Source organism: Lissotriton vulgaris, chromosome 9 (assembly GCF_964263255.1).
Source record: "Lissotriton vulgaris chromosome 9, aLisVul1.2, whole genome shotgun sequence".
Classification (NCBI taxonomy): Eukaryota; Metazoa; Chordata; class Amphibia; order Caudata; family Salamandridae; genus Lissotriton; species Lissotriton vulgaris.
In genome coordinates, this window is record NC_141697.1 from 1,067,743,015 (window position 1) to 1,067,769,147 (window position 26,133).

Consider the following 26,133-nt stretch of genomic DNA (forward strand, 5'->3'; position numbering starts at 1 on the left):
GGGATTGACTTCGTCGGAGGGGTGCCCCCTCACTTTCTGCTTTCACACTGTTACAGACACCTGGTCCCTAGGGGGTCTCCCATGGTATCCAGGTGCTGAACGCCCTGGTTACCAGAGGGAGGGAGTTGATCTTGGCTCTTTCATGTAAAAAAAAGTATGCACTGTTATTTTCACTATGTTGTCTGACAAAAGTATCCTCTGTCTGCTCATGTTCATCTAAATGTGGGTTTTAGCTTACGTTTTGCTGCCTTCACCCCTGGGTACTGAAGAGGGTGACCTTCGGCCTCCTTGCTTGCCAGCGGCAACTCTCTGTTGGAGGACCTTAGACACTGAGTTTCTGCATCCGAGTTACCCTGCTTTGCCAGTGGAGACGCTCCAGCCGAGGGCTGAACATTCAGTTCATGAGTAGAAGGGGGTCAGTGAGTGTGGGTCGGCGGGGCACCACCAAGAGTTTGCTGCAGGGGGCGCTCCTTCTTGGATAGAGGGGTAGTAGCGGGTGGCGCTCCACCTTGGCAGGCACTGGCAAAAGGCGCCTGATGATATCTTGGGAGAAAAGCAAGGGGGTGCAAACACCAGCCTCACTACTACTGTCTCCTCTTTTCTGGCTGCATAAGGGCTCTGGTTATGCCCAACCAGGACCTTTAGCCTTTTTTTCTATACCATTTTCACTTGTGAATGCTCTATGGTGAACTTGTAGTGACTGAACTGTCATTTTGCCTGATGCAATGCTCTCTGCTTTAATTAACAGACACAGCTGACTGATTGAACGCCAGGTATGATACTGAATGTGTTGTTTCTTCTCCTTCCCCGTGTCTCCTGGGTTATGAATGGTGGAGTTAGTCTACCAACCTTCCTTCCATGGCCCTGTAATGGCGTACGTCTGAACGTTGCAGCTGCTATGGGGTCAGCTGCTAAAACACCACATCATGGAAGTCCGCTGAGATAAAAGTGGCTTGAACAGTAGTCACCTGGCTCCACCAAAAATTCTGCTGCCTACTCACTAGCCATTGTCTGTGGCCTTAGCATGAAATGATGTGGTTTGACAGCCAAAGGACAGGACTTACAGTTTTAATCGATTGATGAATATAGTATGGTACTGCTGTCATATTTGTGACAGGTATTGGTTTTAGAAGGGAAGAACATTAGACCAGGGTACTGAGAGGCCTTCTGGACGCGAGACCCAACATTGGAGGATCTGTGTACTCAAACAGCTGTTGGGAAAAGGAACTCTACCCTTGGCAAATGCACAGTCACAGGACGAAGGACAGGTAGAGGACCTAGTGCTAGGGAATATAATTAAAGGTAGAAGTATACCAATGGCAACCTCTTCAGATCAAATTTTTTTATGCTAAACCTCAGCCACCGAACTGATGCAGCTAACTGGTGCAGGAGAGGTTTTGACACTGTGGCTGACAAATGAGGAAGTGAGAAACACTGCACTGAAAGCAACTGAAATATCTGAACACATGCATAAAAGGCAAAGGGGAGGAATCAGCTATACCGATCAGTTTTCCTCTCCTAATTTTAAGTGTACAGTACTCAGGAGTCAGTCAGTCAATAATAACTTTATTAGTTTTTTTACAACCATAAAAGTATACACAAAGTAGCATCTCAAATATTTAAAATGAGCAATTAGAGCAATAGAATATACGATACATTTCTTAAACGTATAGTTCACATATCCTTAAAATAAAAAAATAAATAACTTTAAAAATTTTACTTTTAAAACAAGCTGTCCTTTCTTGGGTCACATCGCCCTTCAAATATGTTTTACACCATACTCTTAACCACGAATCCCTCATACTCCCTATCGCTTAAAAGATCTATATTTCCTCAGTACTCTTTACTTTTAAGGAACTCTTTAACTTTATTTAGATATTTGCCAATGGCACAGGCTATATCTAAATTCTTCATTCCCACTAGGAGATTTGCAGCTTGCATCCTATTTTTAATATCATATTTTTTTTTAATCGGGCCTAAAATCTTTCTTCCAATATCTAATGTCCTCCAGCAATATATGTAAGATATCACAGGTAGTGCCTAAAGTGCAAGTGCATCTTCCATCGCTGTTTAGCATAAAGTTTATTACTCCTTTATTCATATAAAACAGGTTTATCCCAATTCTCAGTCATAGCACTTCGCGCCTTAAATGGAAACTAGGTAACCTGTCGATATAGGGATAATGTAAATCATTTTTCCATGCTGTAGCCATATGAGAGACTGAGCTTTTCCATAATAAGTATTCTTGATCCTTATTACTCAGGAGTCTAAAAGGGAGTCCAATTGGTGGAGTGGAAGATACACCGACTACACCCGATTTGTGCAAGTGTGCCACATTTAAATATAAATACTCAATTAATGCATAAGAAGCTGGCCACATATGATTTTCAGTTTTTACTGTACAAAGATACACTGTAGAACCTGCTTTGGACTGCCCGAGGAGACTTGACAAACGCATATCACGCTCTACATGATGTCATTCGCCAGTGCTCGCAGGAAGGGGAAGAGGTTCCTTCTTCGCGACACATAGCATTTCCTGACCTCAAAGATTCGATGACCGATGTCTCCTACCCACAATCACAGCCTCTACACTTAATAGTCTGATCTTGGTAATGGCTGCTAAAAGGCAACAATGGCGCACATGCAAGTATGGTTTATTGAAAATTCTGAAAATGAATATGGACAATTAACGGAACCAGAATTAACTTCGAAATTCTAGTCCAATACATTTGCTCACGAGCACAGATGCAATTGTATCTACAATGTTGTTAGACAAGCTAACAGACCTGCACATGGGACTTTTGAAAGTTTGAAGATGGACTTCATTTATATGCCTCCGAAACACAAGTACAAGTATGTGTTTGTCATTGTGTCTATGTTCAGTAAGTGGGCTTAGGCAGACCCAACAAACAACTGTGATGCACAAACCATTGCCAAATGTCTTTTGAAATAACTGATTCCCACGTTTTGGTACCAGCACTCCTGAGCTCTGACAATGGACCTGCATTAATTTCCTATGTGATGGGGGAATATGCAAAGGGCTTGGGGTCACACAGAAGTTGCATTGTGCACATCACCCCCCCCCCAGCAGCAGGAGTGGTGGAGAGGAAGAATGGTGTGCTTTAAAACAAAATAGGGAAGATTTGTGTGTCCGCTGAACTATGCTGTGTAGATGCCCTACCACTAGGCCTGTTGGCAATGAGAAGCACCCCTGACAGAGTGAACAAACTGAGCCCAAACAAGATTCTGTTTGGCTGACCTATGAACATTCCAGGCCACAAGTCTATTGCTCCATTGTGCATATCAGAAGATTTGCTGTTATACTACTGTAAGAAACTAGCAGAGACATTGTGTTATCTTCATCATCAGGTTCTGCAGGATCTCCTGGAAGCAGACAAACCACCAGCCCATGGGCTCCAGCCCGGAGACTGGGTCTGGTTAAAAGCCCACACCAGACGACATTGCCTCCAACCAAGGTGGAAGGGCCCCTACTAGGTACTCCTGACAACTGTCGCCACTGTCAAGTGCAAAGCGCTGACCTCCTGGATTCACAGCTCCCACACTAAGAAAGCATCAGGACCAGAACAAGAATATCAAGAACCAACGGTGCCACTAGCAGCTCCAGCGGCATTCTGCAGATACAACCTCCACTCCACCAAGTAGGAGCTTAAGAGTGCTGCTCATGCTGCACATCACCAGGAAAGCAGAGTGTACAAGCAGGCCGTGATCATCGATAACAAAAACACCTGGTCTAATTCCCTGCCCAGAGCAGCAGCAACAGGACACCACCATTGTAGTTTTATCATTTGATAAGTATATGAGTGGCCGAAGTGCTGGTAATCTCTCGAGCCACAGGATCAGAAACCACCGGCACCTATAGTGCAAAAGTTATTGCTCCTTACCAAACACCACACGTACCAACTCCTGGAACAATGCCATGGCTGATGCAGAAGAACGGTAGGAAATAGCCATGGGTGCTGGCTGCAGTACGCACCCCTATACCTGGCATTATAATAACAACACTCCTGATAGTGTTTTCTGACCAAATCGCCATGCTATTCCTTAATGGACCAGAGAATGATGTGAACAATACTGATATAATTTACAAAGAGCCCCAACTTAACTTGACTAAGGATGAGGGAATGTGGAAAGCTGGGGATGGAGGAGGAGAGGAGAAAAAAGAATGTGGAAGATTACAAAGGCAACAAATATGAAGACATGTTGAAAATGTATGTGTGTATAATGAACATATCCATATGTTACATCTGTACACATCTGCCAACAGGCACATGGGGCAGAATATGTTACAATGTCATACTGCTTTCAAAATATGTAGGCTGTGATCTAGTGAGGGATGTGCTTATCAGACAACACAACATGTCAGTAATGGTAGGACACACCAGGAAAGGTAACAAGTGCAACCCAATACCACTCCTAAGTCAAGGAAACTACCCTGCATGAACATGCAGCCAACTAGAAAAGAGCACATATTTGTAGATGCATTCGACAAAAGCCCAAGACAGGAGGAGGAAAGAGATGGAGTACAGGCAGGATGGAACCCTTTAGGGAAGCAGAAAGGTGAGGAGAACAAAATACCAAGGTTCGAATAGAACAACAGATCACTATGATACCTAAAGCCCCGATGTAAAATACAGCAGCTAGGAATTGGTGTCTGTCTATGGTCAGTGTGCATATTTCTATTTGCCCCCAGGATGGTATGACAGTTGCTACCGCGCCTCCATCCCGCCATGGATGACCCATTTCACTAACCTATTACGAGCACAAAACTAAGGTCACCACCCAGTGAGGAGCAAAAGGACAGCGGAACGGGAAGACAATGTGATGACAGGCTTTGGAGAAATGATGCCCGATGTTGAGGTGGTATAGACAACCTAGAGGATGTATCAGTTGGCAAGGATAATTGAAGATTTGACAAGATCAACAGCTGCAGCTTTGGGTAACATTAAAGAAGAGCTTACTAACATGATGGTGGTAGTTATTAAAAATTGCATTGCTTCAGACATCATTCTTGCCAAGAACGGAGGGGTATGCCAGGTCATCTACCAGACTTGTTGGTCCTACATTGAAGATAATAGCTACAACATAAACAAAGTGATAAATAAGATAAAAGAAGTGAAAGATGAGGCTCATAACATACACACATGGGGTATATGGGAACAAGCACTGACATGGTTCAAGGGATGGGGGGTCATGGATACTGGAAGCAATATTAATAGGATAGCACTGTTGGTTACGATGTGCATCATGATCCAGCTATGCCCTGCTTGCCTGCCTGCACTGATGAGTAGTTGTGGGCACTGCATGGCAAGGAGTGTTACACCACATACATGCCTCTGTAGGAACTGCACTTAAGAAGAAGATATAGAAATTATAATGGGGAAAGATTGAGAGTAGGGAGCAGTGATTGAGTATCAGAGAGCCGGAATGTGGAAGATATTTTTCCCCTGCTCGCTAATGCGAACAGGCTGACATGCTCTATGGTACTAAATGACTACAGAAGGCCTGTAGAACGTGCACATAAGAGAAGGGACCTGGGGTGAACATGTTTACTTTTACTGAAAGTAAGCTAGTATTGCAATGCAAGGCTTGCTCAAGGACATCATCCACATGGCACATGATGCTAGTTTAGCAACAGGAATTTGGCCAAACTATATCTCGAAGTAGCCATGCCAAGGTGTCCCTAACTAGACACATATTACAAGTCTCTTTGACAGCAGTTACCATTACTCACACATTGCACTAGCTTGGAATGTCCCAACTGTCACAATCAAAGGACATATGGGTAGCAAAAACCCCACCATCTTACACCATGCAGGTGACACGCAGTGTTGGCCTCTTCTGATTGGCCTGGTATCCAATAATTGTGTAACTTGCAGAGTCTGGTGATGGGCATGTGTCACCTTGGTCCATCATTTCTGAGAAACTGTCTTATTCTTGTGTTTTTACTGGGCATGTACTGCAATGCCCTTTTGTGGTTTTAGACAATAAAATATTGGGGGAGACTTCTCCTTTTTGGACAGTTGGCGGATGGCTGACTGTCCCTGTGCTGCACGTATTATAATAAATGTTCTCCTTCATCATATGTGCTGACAGTGTTTGTATTATTTTTTGTAGGATTCTACAATTTTTGTTTGCATTGTTTGTGTGGACGCCCGCACCGTAACGTAACATAATGTAATGTGCACCGTCTGTCAGCACCTGTAGGTGTTGATAGAAAGTGCACCTGGCAGGAAACCTCTGTTACAATGGGGGCATCCACACGCACTAGCCTATGAAGCAACCAACTATCCTAGACAAGGTTACGACAGGAGCAGCCATTCAATAAAGTTATTGTCACTTTGTAGTTGCACACAAGGTTGGATCGTTCTGATTTATCAGGGTTCTAGACCCAACCACTTCCACTTACTTTTTTATTCACGCTATTTGGTCCTGAAGAAGCGCCAGGGATAATTCTGTCCACCTAGACGGCGCAAAACATGTCGACCTTTACTAACTAAGGCACATTACGCCCTATCAGTAACTCATGACCTACCGTTTTTTTAACCTGACAAGGAAACCTTTTCATAACATTTTACTCACCCTTATATCCCTTAGTCAGTTTTACCATTCACTCAGCCACTCACTGTTCTCTTAGAACCCTCTTTCTCACACTCACACTCATCATACGGCATTACAAACAAAAGATCTCCACTAAAGAGCTCCTTCGGGGGACCCTTAGGGCATTGTAGCGCCGGCCGAGGAGCAAACGCCTGATGATGAAGCATGACATCCTTCTGGGTGTCTGAGGGCATCAAGAGACAAGGATTGCGTTTGCCTCTACCAAGAATCATTAATGCACACACAGCTAAATCCTATAATCAAAGATTTCAGATGGAATTTCACGTCACATCTCTTTAAAAAGAGCATTGCAGATTAGCCAGAGTGCAAATCAAACACTCTTAACCCCTTCGATGCGTCATGCAGTACACTGGTTGTGTGCTTATGACGAGCTGTGCTCGTCATGAAACAATGTATTCCATGGATCTGCAGCACAGAGGGGGGATTGCTGCAGCAGTGATGGTGTTAAATATGTTACAGGAGTAAGTAACCCTGTAAATTTAGTCTGCTCTTATGATCTGCAACAGTTTGTAGAAAGCAGACTTTAATGGTAAAAGAGAGCAATGGTCATATAGGACCCTTCTGGTAAATGTCAGGTTTTTTACAATCAAAAATTGTAAGCCTGCAGGCTTTGAAAGTCTTTCACAATATCAAATGAGAAGCCTAGGGCCTTGGGGCCATATGTATCATAGTTCCGTTTTGTGATTCCTAAATAGCGATTTTTAAAGAATCGCTATTTAGGAATCGCAAAATGGTATGTATGAAGAAAATCGCAATTTTTTTAGCGATTCCTTAAGCTTCCTTAATTGCGAATTCGCAATTAAGGAATAATTTCCAATGCATTCCTATGGGCCAGGAGGCCCGTAGGAATGATTTCCAAATAATTCTCAAATTGCGAATTCGCAATTTGCTAATCCCAATTTGAGAATTATTGCAAGGGTGCAGGGGTGTCTCAAGGACACCCTGCTGCACCCCTGTAAATTACATGTGTGTGCATATGGCGCACATACATGTCCAATGGGCATGTATGTGCGTCATATGCCACCCTCACAAATGCACAATTGTGCATATTTACAAGAAATCGCAAATTACCACCAACTACAAGTTGGTGGTAATTTGCGATTTCTTAACCTCAAATCGCAATTCTTAAAAGCTTCATACATAGCATTTAAGGAATCGCAAAATTGCGATTCCTTAAATGCTATGGCAAATTAAGGAATCACAAGTATTTGCGATTCCTTAAGATGCGAATGTTTCATACATTTCAAATCATGCAAAATAGCCTTTTGCGATTCGCAAAGGCCAAAATTCGCCGAATTTCGGCCTTTGCGATTCCCAAAAGGTTTGATACATATGGCCCTTAGTCTCTACATTTAAAAATATTAGCAAGAACATGACCTAGTGATTCTCCCTTCAGAAACTAGTTTGAACAGTTTAGCAGACTCAAAGTATAAAAATATATGACCATTCAGTGATCTCTCAAGAAACAATTTACTGTGGCAGACCTAAAAAGGACGTCCGTAAAAAAACCTTTTTTATTGCATTTTTAAGGGAGTTCACAATGTAAAACCCCTTTCTATTGTAGTTGTCAAACACTTCAAAATGTACAACCCCTTCCTAGTGTGTTTGCAATGGCCTTCACAATGTAAAACCCCTTCCTACTGTTTTGAACAGAGAGTTAACAGTGGAAAATCTGTTGCTATTGGATTTATCAGAGTTCACAATCCATTACCCTGTTCTTTTGCATCAATCAGGGGGATCACAATATAAAGCCCCTTCCCATAGTGTTTTGACATTTGTATTTGTATTTGTATTTGTAAGGCACATGTTGACAAAGGTATCTTGATGCTGGTTTAACTAAAGAAATAGTGATTTACAAATAGAAAATATAGGTCTTTAACTCCTTACTGAAAGGCAGCACTTGGGTAATGCAATGAAGACAAGCAGGGAGGGAGTTCCATATCTTTGCCACTGAGATTGAAAAAGGTCTGTTGCTAAAGCTTAGGTGCATGCTCTCAGGACAGCAAGAAGGCACTGATGTTTAGAGGGTAGATATCTTGTAGGTCATAACCATCTCAGGCCTACTGTGTTGATCATAATCTGTGCAATACAAGTATTTTTGGTGGAAATACACATATTCTGCACAATCAAATTCAGTAGGGAGGAAGCTCAACATGAGACCAGAGACAAAACCATTCTCTCAATACTGCTTCTTACACTCCTATTCTGTTGATCACATAAAGTCTGGCTTCATAGTCTTATTAGAGCCTCTAGCTATTGTCATATCATTGAGAACCTTACCCTAATCCAGGATTGGTGTCTTTTCAGTGCCACAGACTTTGGTACTCCTTTCTCACACCTTCTATCAGTTATGTTTCCTTTTCAAATGTTCAAAGGTCTAAAGATACTATTATACAAGTTACTGAAGTATAAGCATCTGTATACTTTTTAATGACAAAATGCTACATAAAACGGTCAAACTGATAAACACAAAATACTAAATGATGCTTAGAGTTACAACTAAACCTTCAGAAATCACTGGCACCTTTATGCATGCTTTAATAGCTGGATCAGACAAAGAAAAAAAACTGTGTTAAATTATCATTCAAAAAATACATATTACAAATAGTACATCATCATTGCAAGTTGAGACTAGGAAGTAGGACATGTGCTCAAAACTATTTTGTCTGTGACGTCCCCAAGTGATAAAGGATCTCATTAGAATTTTACAGGGCCTGCATATCCTCGTTAATCCTTCCTTGCCCACAGTATTTCCAGATGCATAAGGGTAGATTTCCTTCCTCAAAGGGTTTAATAAATTACTCTAAATTATGAAGGAACAATGTGATTGCGGCCGAAATTGTGTTCGATATAGTTAAATGGAAATTCCCATTGAAGGTAATGTCCAGATTAAAACAGTGTAAAATGTTGAACAAAACTGTAATGTCACATTGTATAACTATTTTCTGTACAAAGTGGAAAATACAAGGATGCCTCAAACCAGACAACTAATTGTTCCTGGTGATGGAACAATGTCACATAGACATGAAATACCTAAAGCAAGCCAGAAGATATGGATATATTGGTGGAAGCTACCAATTTTTATGATATATTCAGATAATGCACTACTTACCCAAAAAAACATGCCCAAAATGTCATCAGGAGACGTATGGAAATAGAGAACTCTTTTCATTATTGATTGCTTACTAAAATCATGACATGCCATATGGGGTTGCTCTCAGGAGTCTGCATCTTGTGTAAGGGTCTGTTCTCGGTGCATAGGGAAAACTCTAACCTATGTCCCACTTCAATGGCCTACTACCAGTTATTTCGCTGTTGCACCCCAAATTAAGAACCCCCTTGGAATTCCCATACCAGGGACTAACATCAGGTATTGATCCAGACGTCAGAAGCACCACCTCCATGTTGGTAGCCCACCTGACCGCATTCATTCTAAAAAAACATGCTGTTAAATCTCATGAGATTGTAAACAAGATTTCAGAAGTCACATAGTATGGCATTCAACTTTGGTTGCAATCTATTTAAATTGCACTCAGTGCAACTGCCAGTTGCTTGGCCTTGTTTCCATCCATGTGAGAGGAGCTCTCATTGAGATCCAGAATCCAGACTCCAGACCTTGTATCCTTCCCTGAAATCGAGCCGCAAGGTGCCCCTGACAGCAGTCTGGCAGATTATCCCTTCAAGAACTTGAAAAGGAAAATAAAGGGCAGAACTCAATACAAAAATTAGCACAATAAGGGCCAGATGTACTAATGTTTTCTGTGGGCGCAAATGGGTTTTAGACCCGTTTGCGACTGCAAAAAATGTGCGGCCCATGTACTAATGCTATTTTGCTAGTTGCAAATCAATTTGCAGCTCGCAAAATAGAATTAGCGACTCGCCATTAGGAAGGGGCGTCCCTTCCTAATAGAGACTCCTGAAGCTATGTATGACTGTTTTGTTACTGTAATTGTGGTTGCAAAACAGTCACAGTTTGCCACCCTTCACAGAAGGGTAGTAAACCACTTGTAAACAGGAAGTTTATTTTTTATTTTTTAAATGCATCCCATTTTCCTTTAACCCCTTCGGTGCTCATGATGAGCTCAGCTCGTCATGAGGCACAGTGCTCGTGTGCTCATGACGAGCTGTGCTCGTCATGACCACACCCATTTCTATTATGGTCTAGCACAGCAGGGGACTATCTCAAGCAGCCAAGGTGTTAAGGAAAACGGCCTGCATTTTTTTTAAACTGCTTTATATAAAAGCAGTTCCAGACATGGTGGTCTGTTGACTCCAGCAGGCCACCATCCCTGGGAGTGGCAGCCATTTATAATGGGGTCCAAATTGTGACAGCCTCATTAATATGCATGAGGCATGCAATTTCCAACCCTTTTGGGAATTGCAAACAGTGTCTCAGGCACTGTTGTGCATCCCAATTTGCGAGTCGCAAATTGCAAGTCACAAATTGCGAGTCGCAAATGTGAGGCAATATGTGACTTGCAAATTGGTGGGTTGTACATCTGGCCCTCAATCTTGTGGTTGCAAATAAGAGACAGAGCCAATCCAGCAAAATAGAAATTGTTCAATTCAAGTCAAAAGCCTTTATTTGGATGTAAGCAGCATCCATAAAAGCATCATACAGCACAAACAATGAAACATATAAAAAACATAAAATCTATTAAAATAAGATAACAGCGATAAAAACAGATACAATGCAGCAATATTGGGAACATGGTTTACACCAACATTGTTCTACAAGCTAGTACAGCAGATCTTAAAAAGGCCACAATGTGCAAAATAGCTTCATCATCAGATAGTTGAAGTAAAAAACTAAAAGCTGGCCTACATTGTATAATAGCGTGACAATTATTTTCGAGAAACATCATTAAAAAAGTCTGGTGTGCATTGCATAAAATGTACAGAAAAGTGTAACATTGAATGCCCTGACACTTGGTCACAGGGGCAAGGCCTAATATATAGGTCCTTCATGAAACCCAGTGGGAAACATAACAGATATTTTATTGTGGCAGAATTAAATTAAGATACTAAAGAACATTCCCAGTGGCCACATGTACACCAGAGATAGTCTGTAGGACAATCAGATTTAAGTAGGAAGAAACATTGGTTTTCCCTTTCGCTTCCCTTAGGCGGTGGGAGTACTCAAAATTAAAGTGCTTGTTCAACATTTCTTTTAGTTAGGCTGTTACTAGTTATTGGGTTCATAAAGGAAAACTGTAGGGAAAGGCAATCCAATAGAATATCTTTCGATAAAGCAACCTTGTCGTTCCTCCAGATTGCAAGCCACAGTAACGCAGTCTGGGCTTTAATCCGAACTTCTACATATGGAATCCCAAGCTCTTTATGATAGATAAAATGTGAGGATGATATGGAGACTGACAGGAGTTTCCTATAGAATCTGTTCCCTTCAAGCTGAATAGCCACGGATTGCAAGAGGCCCCATACCTCAGCCCCAAACATAGCAATAGGAATACATTGTGACGTATATATTTGCAACAAGGAGGCAAGAGAATCACCCCTTGCTGGTTGCAGGAGGCTGCATAAAGATCCAATTGCCTTGGACAATTTGGTTTTCAGCTGCACAATGTTAGGTGCCACGGCCCTCGAGCAAAAAAGATAACACCATGAGATGTAAGGGGGCTTGTGCTACTCAACCAGTAAGAACCAATTGTCAAAAGTGGAAATAGTTTGCACCTTCGGCCACATGCCATAATATGTAATTTTGTAAAATTTGTCTGCAAGTCCACTGCAGCCATAAAATCCACAAAGCCAAGCACCAACCGAAGCAGTGTCCTAGGGGTATGTGCCATGAGCATTGCGTTGTCCGCATAAAGAAGTGTAGGTAACAGATTGCCTCTATTTTTGGGCACATCAGGGGAGATGCACATTAAAAAGGGGTGAAGCTGTTGATATATAAAATGAATACAAGAGAAGCCAGCACACACCTCTGTCTCACTCCCCAGTGAATAGCTATGCTTCCAGAGACCTCTCCTTGTGTGCTGATATGAACCCTTGCCTCATATCCTTGTGAAAATACGCAAGAAAGTGCACTAATGTTATGTCCAAACCACATGCATTAAGCAAATGCAATAGTTTGGATTGATTTACTCAATCAAATGCTGATGATAAGGCCATGAATACGATATAGAGAGGAGTTTGTTTGGCTACCATGCATTTGCCCAAAACCAAAATTAGATTTCAGCCCTGCTCAACCGTCCCCAACCGTCCCCACTTCGTTCCTCAACACATGTTGATAGGGGTACAGAACTAACTCAGCCAGGTTCATTCTTTGATTCTATTGTAGATCACTCCCAAAGATTTTACCCGAAGTATATATTAACGAAACAGGCCTATACCGTCCCGGGAGAAAGTGATTTCCTTTTTTACATATGGGTACGATGAGAGATGTACCCCAAGTAACAGGTAATGTGGAGCAGGCAAGAGTGTTGAAAATATTGGAAAGAAGAGGTGCCCAAAAAATGACATTACTTTTTATTTAATCGATTGGAACCTGGTGCCTTGTAATGTAATGTATTTGAGCTTATATAGCGCACAGCTACCCGCAGAGGGTTTCCCGGCGCTTGCTTAGGGAACCCGTCCTGGTATTCCCCTGTGAGATAACCCAACAGGGTATCCACAAGGTGTTAGCCAGGCATCCCGCCGCGACGGGCCGTTGTGTAGATTAAGCAAGCTATTGCCCAGAGTCACAGAGTGTGAACCCGTGAGTCGAGAAGGCACCGGAGCAAGAATTATCGAGTCCGTGGAATTTTTAGCCCAAGACCCGCCGAGGCGGGGAATTGAACCCTGGTCCACGGCCGATCTCAGCTTCCGGGTCTGCCGCCTCTAACCCCTGAGCCACACTTCTCCACAACACTTTGGTTAATGGTATCCTCTACTTCTGTGAGGGACATCTGAATGTGTAATATTTGCGAGTTATTCATAACAAAGATATCTTTAGTGTATATTTTACCAAAGTACTCCTCCCAGGTCTTACTAACAATTTGGCATGTGTTGGAGCTCACAGTAATTTTTTCGCTGCGGCTCTGAAACAACAGCCCAAAAGGATTTACTGTTGTTCAAATGGGATGCCTGCATTTGTAAGTCCCACTGCAACATAATTACCTGTTATATTTAGAACAATCTAGAACTGCTACTTCAAGTGAAATAAAAAAAATAGTTAGACTCAAGGTTTTAAATCTTTTTTGAAGTTGTGTTGGACACTCAGGGCCCCATTAGGATAGTGGGCGGAAAACCACCCGACCGCCATGGAGGCGGGAACGAACCGCCCGCCGGTACCGCAGATAAACCAGCGATCAAATTAGGATCAACCGTCAAAAAATACCTACAGTGGCAGTAGCGGGCAAACCAAAACCGCCCGACGTGGGCGGTGACGTCCAAAAACTGACCGCGGCGGTCGGAAACGCAGCAGAAAATCTACAACCCGCCGCAAGCAAATCGGAGACACCGCACCGGAAATTAGGATATCCCCTATAGTACCGCGGTACGATCCGCGGTGGCACACAGGAGTGAATGGTAGAGACAGCCGAAGAGCTGCACATGGCCACTGCAGCCGACGGTAAATGAAAAACATGGCGGACGATGGCAAAACACTGCAACAATGCCAAACTTAGCACAAATCAAAGTAGCCATGCCCTCCAAATACACAAAATACTTACCAATGAAAAAACAAATGCCCAAAAAAAAGTACAATTCCATGGACAACACCCACAACACACCTGACCTCAAAATCCCATTTGGACACACCCACACAGCTGAGTATAAAACCAGCCCCTTTACTGACCACAATCCTTTGCAACACTCCAGAGAAGGGCATACAACAGATCTGACAGACGAGGCAAAAGAGCACAGCACACACACCACCACTACCACCATCACACCAGCACCAACTATCCCCAGCACACAACACACCTCACACATCAACACCACACACACCCCTGCACCCACAAACACTCCAAACACCACGCACAATGGCAGCACAGAAAATGCCCAAATTCACAGAGAGTGAGCTGACAGTCATGGTAAGTGAGATAGTGAGAGGGGAACCACAACTTTTTGGTAGCCTGATCCAACAGACACCATTAGCCACAAGGACCCAAATGTGGTAAAGGATAGTACAAAGGGTCAATGCAGTAGGGACCACCCCGCGATCCAAGAAGGAGATCATAAAGTGGTGGCATGATCTCAAGAGGGTTGTGAAAGAGAGGAGAAGCAAGAACAGGGAACTGGCCAACAAGACTGGTGGCGGCCCTCCCATCCCTCCGAAACCATTCACACCATGGCAGGAGAAGGTGCTTGCCATACTGCATCCTGAGAGTCTCACAGGAGTATCCGGGGGAGTGGAGGCTGGAAAGTACAAACAAATGTTAACCAACACACAGATAAGTGCTTCCTTGCTCAACCCAAACACCATTGCTTTTTTTCACCCTGCCCCCAGTCCCACAGCCTACCAAGATGGAGCCCTCCCCCAGCCAGGAGCATGTGTCAGCCATTGCACTGTTTACCCTCACCGAACAAGTAGGTAGCCATCTTGCTTGGGAGGTCTGTTTGGGGGTGGGAGGCCTGTACCACGACTCCGACCATGCCCCCTGTCCCACAGCTGAGCAGGATAGAGCCCTCCCCCACCCAGGAGCATGTGTCAGCCATTGCACTGTTCACCCTCACCTAACACGTAGGTAGCCATCTTGCTTGGGAGGCCTGTTTGGGGGTGGGAGGCCTGTACCACAACTCCCACCATGCCCCCTGTCCCACAGCCTACCAAGATGGAGCCCTCCCCCAAAACCACCCAGAAGCATGTGTCAGCCATTGCACTGTTCACCCTCACCTAACAGGTAGGTAGCCATCTTGCTTGGTAGGCCTGTTTGGGAGCGGGAGGCCTGTAACACGACTACCACCATGCCCCTGTCCCACAGCCTACCAGATGGAGCCCTCCCCCAACACCACCCAGGAGTATGTGTCAGCCATTGCACTGTTCACCCTCACCTAACAGGTAGGCAGCCTTCTTGCTTGGGAGGCCTGTACCACGACTCCCACCATGCCCCCTGTCCCACAGCCTACCAAGATGGAGCCCTCCCCCAACACCACCCAGAAGCATGTGTCAGCCATTGCACTGTTCCCCTCACCTAACAGGTAGGCAGCCATCTTGCTTGGGAGGCCTATTTGGGGGTGGGAGGCCTGTACCACGACTCCCACCATGCCCCCTGTCCCACAGCATACCAGGATAGAGCCCTCCCCCCCCCAAGAGCACGTGTCAGCCATTGCACTGTTCACCCTCACCTAACAGGTAGGTAGCCATCTTGCTTTGGAGGCCTGTTTGGGGTGGGAGACCTGTACCACGACTCCCACCATGCCCCCTGTCTCACACCCCAGCAGCATTGAGCACTCCCTCCCACCCAGTAGCTCCTGGAAGCCATTGCACTGTTCACCAGACAAACTTACAGGTAGGTAGACATCTTCAGTGGGCTGGCTGTTTGGGAGTGGGAGACCTGCATCACTACACACAGCACCAATTGCATGGAATGCATTGATACATGTATGAGTAATTGATATTCCTCTGCACCATGTAATTATGCCCAGTATTGCACTTAATGATAATAGTGAAGATCTCTCAATTTTGTAGTATACAGACAGTCGATGACATGCAGCTAACAGAATACTTACACAGTGCCCAACACTGAACATTCCCCATCTAATCCACAGGTGATGAAGAACTCACTTCCGATGACAACAACGACCAGCAGAGCAAGTCCCCACCCCCGGTACAGGGACTCTCAGATGTTGACTCCCAGGATAGTTTGGACAATGAGCTCCAGGCCGGCCCATCTGGTGTGCCAGGGACCAACAGGTCCCAGGCCCCATCCTCCCCACCACCATAGCTGCTGCAACAACAACAGCACAGCAGACACCTGCAGTCACGGCCTGTGCCTCCACCGCTGCCACCTCCGCCACCACCATCAGTACCACCTGCAGCACCCTCCCTGTCCCATGGAATGACCAGGACACAACAACAACTGTGGAGGGCTGGGAGAGTGTGCGTGGACCCAAAGTGGCAAGGCAAGGGGTCCGTGGCAGTAGGGCAGGTGGGAGGGCCAGGGTCACCCCCAGACCTCAGGAGGTTGGCACACCATCCCTGGACCACTTCATCAGAGTCATCAAGGCATATGAACAGGTCCAGGGACAAAGTGGCCGGTCTGACGAACTATTGCGCGAGCTCATCCTGCTGATGAGTTCCATCGACACACGCATTTGACAAATGGTGGGCATCATGGCCCAGCAAGTGGTGTTACTGAGGGACAGGTCTATGTCCCAAACAACACCTCCGCCCCCTCTGTTGTGCTGCAGGAAGACAGTGCACCATCATCCCCTGCGGCCACAGAGAGGGGTGAGTCCTCAGACACCGCTAGTCATGTAGCAGGCCGCCCCGCCAAAGCGATCAAGGGGGCGTCCAAAGAAGAGCCTGGGAGTCTCTGGAGGCAAAGCACCAGCCACACGCCAGTCACTGACCCAGCCTTGATGGCAACCCTCTTCCCCACTGCATTGACTGTTTGGACTGTCCTTCCCCACACTGCCTTGTGAATGGCACCTGTCTGTTGGACTAGGTCACCACATCCATGTGGTGTCTACTCTTGCATCTCATCTACCATGACTGTCAACTCACTGCTCCATCACCACCAACATGTAAATATGCCCAGCACCCCTCACATGTCAACTTCGTAAATAAAATACCTTACACACTTGAATTTGTGCAGTTTGTTTTTACTGCAACATCTACAGTTTTGAAAAGGTCCATGATGTATCCAAAAGATGTACAGTAGGTAGGCCTGGAGATTTTCGAGGCACCTAGGGAGACACAACAGAACAACTGTCATTGGCGTTAGTGTGGCATCTCAGACATAACACTATACAAAACATCCACATAAGTCTACAGGCAGACAACACAATGTGCAGCAAGTGTCACCAAACAGAGTTCTGTATACAAACAATATTTCATCCCCGAGCAACCAGAATGTAATATTCAGAAATGATCGTATTAATATTTTTCAGTCCAAAAAACCTCCAGAATTAGTTATTCTCAAAATGATTTCTTTATTTTTTTTATGTAGAGATTTGAAGTAACATGTTCTCAAAGATGATCCTGTGTAGTTGGTATCATCAGATGTAGCCAAACAGGTAGAGTATTTTTTGGAGAGAAAATATTAATACGATCATTTCTGGATATTAAATTCTGGTTGCTCGGGGACGAAATATTGTTTGTAGCTATTTCTCTGTGTTTCACAGTAGATTGTTTGGCATGTTGGTGGCCGTTGCCTCTTTTGTTCGCTGGAGCATTTATCATTGTCGATTTGCTATTCCACTACTAATATTGGTTTGCGCAAAACATAACCCAGCCACGCTCTGCAGAGTTCTGTATATGTTCACATGTGAAATGTCACTGCCACATTTCCACACACAGGTGACTAAACATGTGCCTGTCTGTAACATCCGCGCATAGCCCTTCACAACAACAGCAATTACACCAGACAATGTACAAGTTGTACCTCGTCACCCACCTTCAAATGAAGTAGCGGGTGATGAACTGCTGACGCATATCAACTGCTTCCTCCTCTCCACTGTCCTCAACACTGGACTCAGGGCCCTGAACAGGCGGGGGACTTGGGTCCTCACCATCATCCAGGAGTAGGGGAATCCCCTTGTGAATGGCCATGCTGTTCAGCATACAGCATGCCACAATGATCTTGCAGACCTTCCCAGGTGAGTATGACAGTGCACCTCCAGTCCTGTCAAGGCAGCGGAATCTTGATTTGAGCAGGCCAACAGTCCGCTCAATGACACGTTGGGTCCTGCCATGGGCCTCATTGTACCTGATGTCAGCCGGGGTCCTGGGATTCCGTAGTAGGCTCAGCAGCCATGGCCGTCTGGGATATGCAGAGTCACCTGTGAATGACAAACACACATTGCAATGTTGCACAGGCAGAGGGCAGCAGGTCACACACACAGCACACCATAGCACTAGGCATACTCACCCACAATCCAACCACGCTCGGGAAGCAGATTTGCCATCATCTGGGGCACCATGCTGTGGTGCCCCAGGCTGAACCGGGGAATCTTGCACACACATGTGATATGGTCATGCTTGCAAGGCACACCACCTGCACATTGATTGAATGATAATGTTTACAATTTCTAAAAATGTGCTCACTTGCCTGTGGTGGCAGCAGACCTACATAGGTGCAATCGATGACACCAACAACATGCGGGATGTGCCCAAGGGGATAGAAGTCACCCTTCACAATGGCCAATTCTGCTTCCCTGGGGAAATGTATGTATCGATCCTTATAGAACATCATGGCTGCAAGAACATACCTCAGCACCAGGCTGAACATTGGTTGCAATATCCCTGCAATGCTGGCCACGGTCTCCTGGAAGGAACCAGTTGCAAAAAAGTGGAGGGCTGCCATCACTTTATATGTGGGTGTGAATGCTGTTGGGTAGTGGTGATGAGGCTGCAGTTGGGGCTCCAACAGATCACAAAGGGTCTTCAGTGTCGGTCTGTCAAGGCGGAATTTGCGAATGATCGCTATATCCTCCATGTCCTCCAGCACTGTCAGGTGACGTATGAGATTAGGCCTCCTCCTAGTTGAGATATAAACATAGGCCCGGAAATGACCTATGTTTTTCTATACTAATATGGCGGACGTGAGTACCACTGCTTGCGGGCAGAAAAAGGCATTTTCCGCCCCACCAGCACTGCGGTGGTGCCACTGCCCGTCATCCTAATTAGCCCCTCAAAGTTCATTTTGTGAGAAAAAGCTAATTTTCTTAAAGAAAGGCTTATAGAAACTAGGATGAACCTGTAATCAGTGTGTATATAATTGATGAATAAGGCAAATCCCTGGCACATGAGAGACTTGATTACTAATGTGCACTTAACATTTGTACACTGTGGTACACGGAAGGAAAAATATTAACCTCAAGAGATTCAAGGACCTCAATATATTAAACATTTGAGTGAAGATCATTGTTTGAAAAATCAAATCTTGGTATTGTGTGTTAATATAAAGTGCTTGTACTAATATGATGTGTATTTATATTTAAAAAAATGGTTTAAGCAGAACTTAAGAGAAAAGAAGTATATGTCACAAGATCAGCCAAAAGTATTTCCTCAGTGAGCAACTGATCTGGGAAGAATTCCAATAGTATCTCTTTTCTTCACAACCCCTGTCCTTGCAGGGTGCAATGCACAGATCAAATTCTGACTTTGACCATTGCCAGTGGCCAGGCGAATAGTTGATGGGATCCACATCACTTCTGCAACAACAAGATCAAGCTCAAGTTGAGTAGTCCTCAACATGATGCTTCTTTAACGATAACCATTTGTTGTCAAACAATCGTTAACTATGTTGAGAGACAGTAGACACTTAGGCACTGGTTATGGTTTTCTAAAATGTTGATGTCATGATACCTGGGGGTGGAATCTCTAAATCTGGCCATTATTCCCAAACCAAAATCAGAAATTACAAGCTTCCCCAAGATTAGGGATTAACTAGGTGCACTCAAGAGTACTAGGTGCTTTGCATGAGGGGCTATTAAAGAATTTGCTTTCTGGATTAATGACATAATTCTGTTGATCAGCTATTGTCTTTGCCAATATTTGTTTATAAAGCACTGGTAAAAAGAAAAGTAAAAGAAAAACATCAAACACATATCTTAAGTTATCTTGAAAATGACCATTGAATTCAAACTTTTCAGTCCCTATAAACGGCATGGATTATTTAGAAAATTTTGTTCAGGGCATCAGTAAGACGGTAAAAAGCCTATTGCATGAGATACAATAAAAATAACACAGTGAAATAGCTGCATGTACTTGAAAGAGGATAACAGCTGTCTAAGTAATTGTCAGAATTTAAAGAAAAATACTTGCCATTTACTTTCCACAAACTTCAGAAAGGGAACACATGCCCCAGCCGTTTGATGCTTTGCAGAATCAGATTGAGGGTAGAGTCACCCTAATTACATCTTGCACCTCAAATGTAGGCTGAGTGAATGCTGAAGCCTGCCTCTCCTGCAGGCCATTAATTCATTCCTTATTTAAAACCAGTCCAAAAAAGTCTGCTCTTTAGTCAAACCAGAAAAATGTCAACCCGCTGCTGCACTCTTAGGAATGAGCTTGGATGGCTTGGAAACAACACAGCACAGGGGGTGGGAGTGTGAGAGGGAAACAGGACATGGAGGAAATAGCAAGAAAACACAGACATTACCTGTGGAGTGCTCAAAGAAAAAGACAAAAATTAGTTACCTGATATTACGTATGGAACAATACAAGCAATTCAATCAAAATCATGATAAGAAGTCTATGCTTCAGATGAGACGAACACAAAAGGAGATTGGAAAACCATTGAATAATAAAAAATAGGTGCTATTTATCACACCCAGTAAATAGGGTATCATTATTTATGAGGTGCGATAAATAGCACCTTCACTTGTAATTAGGCTGTATTTGTTTACTCTTATGTTTGGAAGAAATGTCCTTACTTTCTCGGTATTCACAAAGATATCTAGAAATGATTGGCACCGCTTCCAGGCAGTGATGCACCAAGCTAGCTGGTGTTGGTGAGGTGACCCACAAGAGGAAGTAGATTGACAGAAATCCTATGGGGTCATTACCTGTAAGCAACATGATCTCTATTTTGGCTCAACAGTGGTGTAGCAGGAGGGGGGCGGGGCGGCGGTCAACCCGGGTGGCAAGAATATTGGGGCAGCAGCCTCGCCCCCTCTTACCTGCCGCCGTCATGGGACAGCAAACACAGGAATCGCCAGCACCCTTCCCCCGCTCTTACATGCCACGGGTGGCCAAAGGTCTAGCTAAGCCACTGTCGCTCCTCATTACATGCAAAATACATTTGAGGTCTATCCCTTGTTGAAATTGTATCGACTCTTCTGAAATGTTTTGAGAGCAGTACATCTGCACCTAAATAAGTACATGCTTTGAGTGCAATAGCTACACAAAAATACATTGGTACTTTGGCTTGGTAACAGGAGAAATAGGAATACTCACAAGGGAATTTTATCCCAAGTCTATCTATGATAATAAACCTCAATCACACCTCCATCAGCAAATCTTGAACCTAACAATCCAGGATCATGAATGAGCAATCCTGACACCTTTGCCCTAGGAAAGATCCTAGGTTTGTTTTCTTAGTTCTCAAACACAGTCCAATACATTTATTTGATTAAATCAAGCTTTACTGGGATTACATCAACTTTTTCCGGTTTTCGCCTTGGGTCACAAGATTAAGCAGCGCACTCGGCTGCGGTCACATGGATCTCTAAGAGGATAACGGAGCCTTGATAGAGCCCACTTGGCTCGGTTTTCTTTCAAGTGCCATAACTCAGAATTACTCTACTTGAAGTGACAGTGGACCGTTCGATTTGATAGTTCCTTATTCATTTGATTTTACTTTGGGAATTTGTTCCATTCCTACGCCAGCCGGGAAGGAAGTACAACCGGTGGAGTGATCGATTCATTGCATTTCATTTGCCACAGAACCCTGAAGAAGTCGTGGGTACACACCCTGACGAAACACATGTTGGCTGGGCAATCGATCCTCATTAAACAATAATAAAAACGAGAAACCTGGAGTGTTCTGCTGTCATTTCACTTATTGACGGGTGAATAGTTGAGTGTTACCTGATTTCTCATGAATCGTAGGTATGCAGTAATGTTCCTGCAAATTCACAAAAACTTGTGCATAGGAATTTGTAACATACATTTTTTCCACCAGAAGTGTTTAATATGGCACTTTTTTTTCTCTGTTACATCTCTGTTCCGAGCTGTGTTAATAATACTATTACAAACATGGATGGTCAATAACATGTTAAGGCTCTGATTACAAGTTATTCAAAATTTTCTGACTCCTGGGTAAAGCCCTCTTTAAACAGAGATTGGAATTCTGCGTGTATTGCTATATACCACATCCAGTAATTGCCGGGTGTGTTAATCTGCCAGAATTTAACAGGAAATAGTGTACACTTCTTTCTTTACTTTGTGGTGTGGAAAGCACCATAATCTGCATGTTATTTCCCGAAATCTAATGATAGTGTTATTTATTGCACACAATAAATAACAAACACAGCATCATATTTATCAGGTGTGATAAATAAAAGCATCTTTATTCTGACAGTCTCCAGATCAGGGCCAAAGAATATCCTGATGATTAAAATCAGGAGTTGTGACCATTTTTCTGTAGAAATGATGCAAGCCCAAGTTTGTCATGATCATCTGGAATGTTTTTAATGACCATCATCAAGGATGAAGATACTCTCAACAGAGGTGCACATCAAGATACATATGCAGGACGACTATTTAAATACATGGAAAAGAAACTAAACTTCCTTTCCATAGTTAACTTGCAATTTAAGTGAGAAGCTTAACAAAGGCAGTGTTATAGGAGGTCTAACCACTGGAAAACCAGTACCCGCATACTAAATCTATGCATACTAAATCTATGTCTTAGAATACACATATTGACTGCGCATGGCCGAACAGACGTTTTATCATCAGTGTTCTCAAATATACTAGTTAATTCAAATATTTGAATTCTTTTGTCGGAGCCTAAAAGTTGAGAGTTCCTGGTTAGACTCAAATTATAATGTACACCTTTAATCTGTTACTAGAGCATGACCACATGAGTTATATGGCTGAGATACCCGCCACCCCCTCTCAACACAATCCCCAAGGATGGGAAACTGGAAACGGTTCTGAACTTTTGGAAGACGGGAGGGAGTGACCCTCCCGGCCGTATTTATTAAAATATGAAACAAAATTAAAACATTAAAATAACAGTTTCATATTATGTACAATTTCATTACCACATTGCGATGTTTGGCTAACCTTAACATATTCTCTAATACAAAGGTTCTCCTAGCCGAACTAACATCCTACAAAACATTTAACTTGAAATTTTGAAATTGTACATCCTAACGTTTAAGGGCCAACGGCAAGGTCGTAACCGGTGTCAAGATCCCTAACCATAAATATCCCCCTCACTTGTGAGGGGCGACCGCACAGAGGCGTACCTCGAGTGCAACTACCAATTTCCCTTGACTTGACGGGGGCCCCAATAAACTCGACGCCACTTAGAGGTCGTCCGAGGACTCGTGTGAGGAATCTAGAAGGTAGCGTAGACCCCCCCCCAAACCCCACACAACTTACCGCATCTGCCGTCGCAGATGTCCTGGCCCCGGGAAATTCTCCAGGAGGGGCTGTAGCCCCTCCTACCCAGGAAGGGGCCTTGACCGCCTTTCCTTTCTTTTCGGCGGCCCATCCTTAGAAGGGACCGCCTTCCCCGTTGAGGGGCCAATGGCCACCTCCCTCGAGCGCTCCCAACCGTAATGGGTGACGCCCACTCATAGGGATCTTCCAATTAGTGCTCACCGATCATGACCTTACCGCCACAGGCCAGATAGTTGACCGGCTATCCGGACCCCCCACAACACTCCTACCTAAAGGTCATGTCTTAAGGTCTTCAGCCAAGCTATAAAGTCTCCTATGAGTAACTCGTTCCCCACCCGGGACAAATGAACACCATCCCCCAAATACATGCTGTCACCAGTAATGCAACCATGCGAAATAGAATGCAGTGTATTGGAACGGAACAATCTACCCACTTTGTTATTAATTTTTCTTACTGAATGATTCAGAGCAGAAACAGACATCGCCCCCCGCCATACTTTCCGTGGGATCCTATGGGACCATGCAATCGTGCACCCTGGAACTCTCCTCGCTAACCAACTTACAGTGGAAAGCATCGCCTCAAGAAGAAGTCGTCTACCAGTGGTGACCAAATCATTGCCCCCAAGATGTACTATGACTATACACGGCGGTGACCTCGTCCGCCCTAGCAAACCCTCAAAAAATGATTGAAACTGGTCAATACAGAGCCCGCCCTTTCCGTAGAAGGACACACTGTACCCGTATTCCCCAGCCACGTGAATCATGTCACCTGCTTTGAATACGTCCGCGGCACGCCTCACGTATGAGTGGCCCACGACCCACACCTCCTTTTTCACAGCCGGTGATGTCTGACCGCTGGCCTGGTGTTGGGTCGACTGCATAGTCCGCCCCGCCTCGTAGGCTTGCGCAACTGAAACCAAACAAAAACAAGAAGCGTGAGTACATCATTACAGCTTCACAACATGTGCAACCGCACATACCTTTTATAACAATTGGAGGACCAACGCCCCACACGTTTAACTTGTTCTACATTCAGACCCCTGGCTGTAGCCTCCGTAGCAGCCCCTATCCGAAAGGAATGGGTCCCAAACTCGCCCGGGTTCAAGCCCGCAGCGGCAATTGACATCGCAAGCACCCGCTGAAACTGAAACCTCGTCAGTGGGGTGGCGTCAGCGTGTCTCAACAAGGTCCCCCCCCATGATGCCACCCTTAGTGCCAAATATTCCTCTACACAACTCACCGGGCACATGGAGGACCCGGGAATCCTTTGTATGATTATGCAATCTCCCATCGCACCCTGATCGGTCTTGGACCTGACAAACGAGACAGTCATTGTCCCCCCTCTGACCTGAACGTGCTCTCGGCACAGTCCCCCCATCATGTCCTGCTTGTTCTTTGCCACTAGTTCGCTTACCCGCATAGCCCCATGGAATGCCAGCGTAAAAGCGGCTCGGAATAACACTGTTTCATACTGGGATGAACACGTTGCAGGGAGTATGGATAATAACAGGGCCAACCTATCCAAACCTATCAGGCGCCTTTCATCTACTCTGCGACCCTCAAGGCGTTGCCACCCACGTAGCGCTTTTTGCACAACGAAAGACGCTGTCGGGTCCTGGATCCCATGAGCCCTAGCCACCAAGGAAATGGCGGCCCGATGCCTCTGGGCCGTAGCCACCGATTTGCCTGCCTGATGTAAAGACAGCAGAAATCCTACTACAGACTCTTCCTGACCCCAAAGCTCCCCCCTAGCAGCCCCCAAAAAGGCCCAATAGGAACGGAACGCCCCTTCATATGCCTTCCTCGTCCTGGGTGCTAAACTCTCTCCCACGAGGTTTTGTAGTTCGGGGCACCGAGAGACCAGAGAGCTTCGGGGAAGGGTGCCGCCACCGGGTCCGCTGTGGGCAGGAAACCCCAGAAGGCCTGCATACGAAAACGAGAAAGTGCATCAGCCGCATGGTTCAGCACCCCCGGCACATGTCGTGCCTTAAATAGCACATTCAATTGCATACACAGTAATACAATTTCCTTGAGCAATCTCAGAATCCATTTGCATCGTGCTGCCTGGCTATTGATACATTCAACCACGGTCATGTTGTCAGACCAGAATACCACAGAGTGGTCTCTGAACCCCCCGGGCCAAGTTCTCAGGGCCACCAGAATGGGGAAAAGTTCCAGAAAAGCAATGTTACTTGTCAGTCCACTATCATGCCACCAAGACGGCCATTTTTGTGCCGACCACTGAG